Source organism: Rattus norvegicus, chromosome 19 (genome assembly GCF_021556685.1).
Source record: "Rattus norvegicus strain SHRSP/BbbUtx chromosome 19, alternate assembly SHRSP_T2T, whole genome shotgun sequence".
In the NCBI taxonomy this organism is placed as follows: Eukaryota; Metazoa; Chordata; class Mammalia; order Rodentia; family Muridae; genus Rattus; species Rattus norvegicus.
Genome location: NC_141552.1, coordinates 63,070,254 through 63,076,253, shown reverse-complemented (window position 1 = coordinate 63,076,253; position 6,000 = coordinate 63,070,254). Strand labels below are relative to the sequence as shown.

The window sequence follows — 6,000 nt, the reverse complement described above, 5'->3', positions numbered from 1 at the left end:
ATGCTTTTTTTCTGGTGTGTCTGAAGACAGCTATAGTGTACTCACATATATAAAATAAGTAAATTAAAAAAAAACGAATGAATGAATCAAAAATGTATGGTAGTCCACACCGGTAATCTCAGCACTTGGGAGGCTGAGGCAGGACTACTGGAAGTTGGAGGTCTGTGGAGGCTAGGTACTGAGTGATCGCTAGGCCATCCTGGGCTATAGTCTCACAGAATTGAAACAGGAGCTAGGCTTTGAGCTGTGAGCAGGAGTGAAGAACAGAGACTGGGGACCAGGTCTCTTAAATGCTAGCTGGGAGCACAAAAGCACACAGAAGTCAGAACTGTATTTTTAGCCCCTTTGGATAACTGATGAGCCTACGCAAGGGCGGGGAGATGAATCACAGGCAGGGCAGCCTGGTAAACTCATCTGTGGACCAAAGCCAGAGCCTGCCGGAGATTAGCTCAAAGGGCCCGGGGCCAGACCCCAGGGCTTCCTGCTGTGTCAACAGGAAAGGGCAGCAGAGACAAGTCTTCCTCCTGAGGCAGCAGGTGTGCGCCCCTGAGGTCACTGCAGACTCAAGCCCAGACGCGCCAGCTACCACAGCAGCCCGGGCTTACCTGGTAGAAGACGAAGGTCTGGACTTTGACCGGAACAAACCAGGCACAGTTGTTGGCTGTTGGCTGGGTATCCAGGAAGGGCTGTGGGTAGAGAAAGGTTCCCTTTCCGATCTGTCCCAGGAGTGGCTGAGGGCCAGAGAGTGTCTCCAGCCCAAGAAGATCCAGATCCAGAACTGAGGATTGCTGCTCCTCGTGGCCATCCGGAAGGTGTCACAAGGCAACCACACAAGCTTCCATTTAAATTTTCATTTATTTATTTATTTTTGGGGAGGGGCGCATGCTGATGTGTTTATAAAAAGATAAAGAGAGGATATGTCCCCGGTCCCTGGTTTCGGGACCAATGTGTTTTAAAAGATGAGGGTGTAGGGTGTGTGTGTGTGTGTGTGTGTGTGTGTGTGTGTGTGGCCGGGATATGTTCTATAGAACATATATGTTTTCCCCTGGGGAAAGGGGGTGCCTCAGTGAGTCCATGCTGAGGCGTCCTTTCCCTCTGAGAGACCAGGCACACGATGGTATAGTATAGAATAGTTTATTCAGGGCATAGGGAGGGAGTTAAAGAGGGTAGTAGGGCAGAGCGAGAGCGAGAGAGTGAGATCGCGCGCGAGAAGACGAGAAGAGAAGAGAAGGAGAGGAGTAGAGGCCGGCCATGAGCACATGGAGAGAAGGAGGGAGGCACATGGGGAGAGAAGGGACAGAGGGGGAAGAGGGTAAGAGCGAGAGCGAGAGCGAGAGCGAGAGCGAGGAGGGAGAGCGAGGAGGGAGGGGCAAGGAGCCCCTTTTATAGTTTCAGGCATACCTGGCTGTTGCCAGGTAACTGTGGGGGTGGAGCTTAGACAGAATGCTAGCACACACCATTGTGTGCCTGTGAGGTTACAAGGACAACTTACACAGTTGCTTCTCTTACCACCACGACTTCTGGGGATCACCAAACTTAGGTTCTTAGCTTGGCAACAAGAGCCCTTACCCTGAGCCATCTTGCTGGTCCCTAGTGTTGGTATTCGTCTAAACTCCACCCCCACAGCCACCTGGCAGCAGCCAGGTATGCTCCGCCCCACGGTTGCCTGGCAACAGCCAGCTGTGCATGACTATAAAGGGGGCTGCTTGCTCCCTCCTCTCCCTCTTACTCCCCTCTTGCTCTCTCTTGGCCTCTCTGTCCCTGTCCCTTCTCTCTCCATCTCCCCACCCCCTTCCATCCACACATTCATGGCCGGCCTTTCCTCTCCTCTCCTCTCATTAAACCTCTCCACATGGAGCCATGTTGGCTTGGTGTGTTCTGTCAGGGCATGAGATTTAAACACCATCACCCAGCCTTTTCATTTTAACCTCTCGTTAGAAATAAACCTTTAGGGTGGGCGAGATGGATCAGCGGTTAAGAGCGGTTAAGACTGCTCTTCCAGAGGACCCAGGTTCAATTCCCAGCGCCCATGTGGCAGCTCGCACCTGTGCCGTAACTCTAGTTCCAGAGGCTCTGACATCTTCACACGGACATGCAGGTAGGCAAAACACCAATGCCCATGGAATTTGTTTTTTAAAAAAAGAAAAGAAAATTAAAATAAATTAATCTTTAAGAAAAAAAAAAACCCTCAAGTCCTGGCTTGCAACCTGTAGCTCTTTGAAGCCAACAGGATGAGAAGAATCAGGGGCAAATTTGCTTTAATTAGTTTAGTTCTGTAAATGGCTTTATTGAGATATAATTCGCATGTTATTTAATGTGCTCTTTTAGTGTATAACTCTGTGTGTGTGTGTGTGTGTGTGTGTGTGTGTGTGTATGTGGTGTTTCTCTGTGTAGCCCCAGCTGTCCTGGAGTTTGCTCTAAAGAGCAGGCTGGCTTCGAACTCAGAGATCCGCCTGCCTCTGCCTCCCGATAACGAGATTAAAGGCGTGCACCCCCACACCTGCTGTCAGCTGTTTTCTCTGTGAGATGAGGGCTGTGCTTGAGTCAACCTCTTTCCCATTGCCAGGTAATACAGGAATTCCCTGCTTGTGGCTTTAGCACCACCGTCCAGCCAGAAATGCCACCCTATTACCCCTGTATCTTGCTATCTTAAGTGGACATCGGGGCCACCCGAAGTCGTGTTAAAACAGTTTGCTGTGTTTTTCTTTTCTTTTTTTTTTTTTCGGAGCTGGGGACCGAACCCAGGGCCTTGCGCTTGCTAAAGCGCTCTACCGCTGAGCTAAATCCCCAACCCCAGTTTGCTGTGTTTTTAATTTTGTGTGTCTAGGATAACAATGTTGGCCCACAGCCCACAGGGTGAGAACCACAGCTTCAAAGGATCAATTTGCAACAGGCCTTGTGCACCCTGGGCAAAGGATCTACTTCTGAGCTCTGTCAGTAGCTCACACATTACTTCTTTCTGACACACAGCCTCTCAGAGTCTGGGCGCAGGTCCCCGTATGAACACATCTGAAGGGCAGAGTCATGCCAAGCATCTGGGGCAGTTCCTGCTGCAGTGCAAGGGTGGATACAGCATCCTCTGCTCTCTTGCTACCTTGGGGAGTGACCTCCAGGTTTGGGACAGGTTGACCTGGAGAACACTGACATTCCTTCCAGCAGGAAGAACCTGGATGCCCCAGGAGCGGTACAGAGTGACAATGTCTGATTCTCAGGCTGGAATCCAAAAGTCACGAAGCCTCTGCTCATTACACTGGGGACCTGCACTGGTTGTCATGGAAGTCGCACATCACGTCATCTTATGGAGAGATAGAGGCCAGGATACCAAGGATGAGGGGAAGAGTGTGTGCGGAGAAACCCAAGCCATTGAGTTTTCCTAACCTGAAGGAGACACAGCAGTCTTTGTGCCCACAGATAAGCAAGAGGGAGACCTAGAATGTGAAACACACAGGGCTGCTCCTTCAAGGGAAGGGATACATAGCTTGTTATCCGGCCAGAAGGCCAGGAGCAAATATGTTTAGTAGCCTGGTGACCTTTGTACTATGTGTGTGGCCAGAGACCACACAGGACCTCCCCTCTGATCCTTACCCTAAGCCTGTTTTTCTTAGCCAACCCATACAGTCTGTCGTGATTGGTGGTGTTTGTTTGATGAGACAAGGTTTCTCTGTGTAGCCCGGGCTGTCCTGAAACTTGCTCTGTAGACCAGGCTGGCCTCAGATTCAGAGATCCACCTGCCTCTGCCTTTGCCTCCTGAGTGCTGGGACTGAAGGCATGGGCCACCAGCCACCACTTCCCCACTTATAGAAGGTGTCACATGTACTTTACAAAGAGTGTCGACGACGTGGTCACATCCGTTCGATCTTTATTTAGCTGACTTTGTCCCTCAAGGAGATTTACTTAAGCTTTACTGTGCACACGGGAATTGAGTTAATTATCACCAGGAGAGTTTTCACCAAATTGTGCTGTGCCTAAATTTGCCTAAAATAAAGTACTCAGGGGTCAAACTCCAGAAGTTTGGACCAACACCAGCTACCGAGTTGTGTTGAACTGAACTGCTTTCTTGCCTCCCAGGCAGTGCTGCTCTGCTGGCTGTGGAGGTCGCAGAGACCCCAGCACTAGCTAGCTTTCAGGACACCCCACCCTCACCCAACCCCATGGAGTGGGTGATTCCGTGATTGGGCGGGCCTTGGGTGAGAGCAGCTTTGTTGAGCTGATACTCATCTTTTTCCACCTCACAGACCAAGGTCACTCAGCTTGGCTGTGACAGACGTTGTCACTCCACAAAAGGCAAAGCCTCCTCCTCTCCTCTCCTCTCCTCTCCTCTCCTCTCCTCTCCTCTCCTCTCCTCTCCTCTCATCACATCTCATCTCAGAGGCTCTCACACCAAGACGACAGACCACTGCCAAGGGTGTCACATTCACAAAACTGGGCTTTGGACGGATGACTTGGAAACACTGAGGGGAGGACTTTGTGATTGGCAGTTAATGTCCTACCTCGTGTGGCTCCAGGCTTCCAGGTGTGGGGTGTGCTCTCTGGAAACTGATTAGCTGAAGGTCCCATTGGTGACTGGCTTGTTTACAGGTGGCTTCTTTAAACCCTGCATGCAGGGGGCCAACCTCAGCACCCCCGCAGGCTCCAAGGGGAGAGGAGCCTCCTGCCTCAGACTCAAACAAAAGCCATTTTTTTTCTTTTTTTTTTAATTTATTCATTTATTATATATAAGTACACTGTAGCTGTCTTCAGATACACCAGAAGAGGGCATCGGATCTCTTTACAGATGGTTGTGAGCCACCATGTGGTTGCTGGGAATTGAACTCAGGACCTCTGGAAGAGCAGTTTGCTAGCATTTCATGCACTGTAGTGAAGGGCTATGCCTCTGAGCTATACCCCAGCCACGGTCTTTCTGATCAAGGGTCTTTCTGCACACCTAGCTTTGTCCTTACCAAATTACCTCAACTGACACATACGTCAGATCTCAGGGACTTGGTTTGGCAATCAAAGATCTGAATCACACTCCTGGGTAAGCACGGTCATTAGAAGCACAGTTGAAGGGGGACTGAAACACCCAGCTTCTCACTGTGTTCAAAGGAAGCCCGGTTCGTTTTCCAGTCACATGTGTTCCACAGGCAGGGGTTCAGCCCCGTAAGAGGAGATAGAAACACAGACGGTGTAATAACCACGAGGCACACCCTGGCAGGCAAGTTGTTTTAATGTATGCCAGAGCTCCGTATGGAATTCGAAACAGAAGCAACAGGCAGAACATTAACCAAGGAGGCGAGACAGGAAAACTCTGAACGCCGTAAAATGAAAATTACAAACACAAAAGCTACACATTAAGAAGTATATACTGACTGGGGCCCTGCTGTTGATGGCTGCCATCAAACCTAAGGACCGCGCTTCCTGGGTCAACCCAGGTGCACGCTATTATGTTTATCCGATGCCTTTAGTATCAATTTATCATTAATTCACTAGTAAGTTGAGACAGGGTGTCCTGTAGCCAAGGCTGGCCTCAAACTTGCCATGTAGTCCAGGATGATCTTGAACTTCTGATCCTCCTGCCTCCACCTCCCAAGTGCGGAGACCACAGGTTCAGGCCACATGCTCAGTTTAATGTGATGCTGGGGATGGAACCCATGAGGTTTCTGCATTCGAGGGGAAGCACTTTCCTGACTGAGCCCTCCTCCCAGCCCCATTCATTCCCTGCTGTTAACTGAGACAACTGAGGGACAGTTTAAGGCACTTAGCTCCCCTCTGAGGCCACAGATTCTAGTCACATTAAATACAGACACCGTAGACCTGGAGGTCACAGGTCAGAGGCTATAGAGTGCAGGAGCAGGATGCCATGGTAACAGCTGTGGAGTTAGGCACTCCTTACCGGATAGGCAGACAGGAAGAGACTAGGACCCCAGCCACACATGTGTTAGAGAAATGACCCATATAAAACATTACATGTGGACCGGCTTCAGGTAACTCTTGCACTCTGCCCTCCTGGAACATCAGTCC

The 6,000-nt window shown here is 50.2% G+C and overlaps 1 long non-coding RNA gene across 1 annotated transcript; it reads left to right on the top strand.

Annotated features, from left to right (window-relative positions):
• Nucleotides 1-1,451: 1,451 nt before the first annotated feature.
• On the top strand, nt 1,452-4,025 carry LOC147999486 (uncharacterized). Its single transcript, XR_015644208.1, has 2 exons — nt 1,452-2,098; nt 2,971-4,025. It is a non-coding gene; the product is annotated as an uncharacterized LOC147999486 (long non-coding RNA).
• Nucleotides 4,026-6,000: the final 1,975 nt, after the last annotated feature.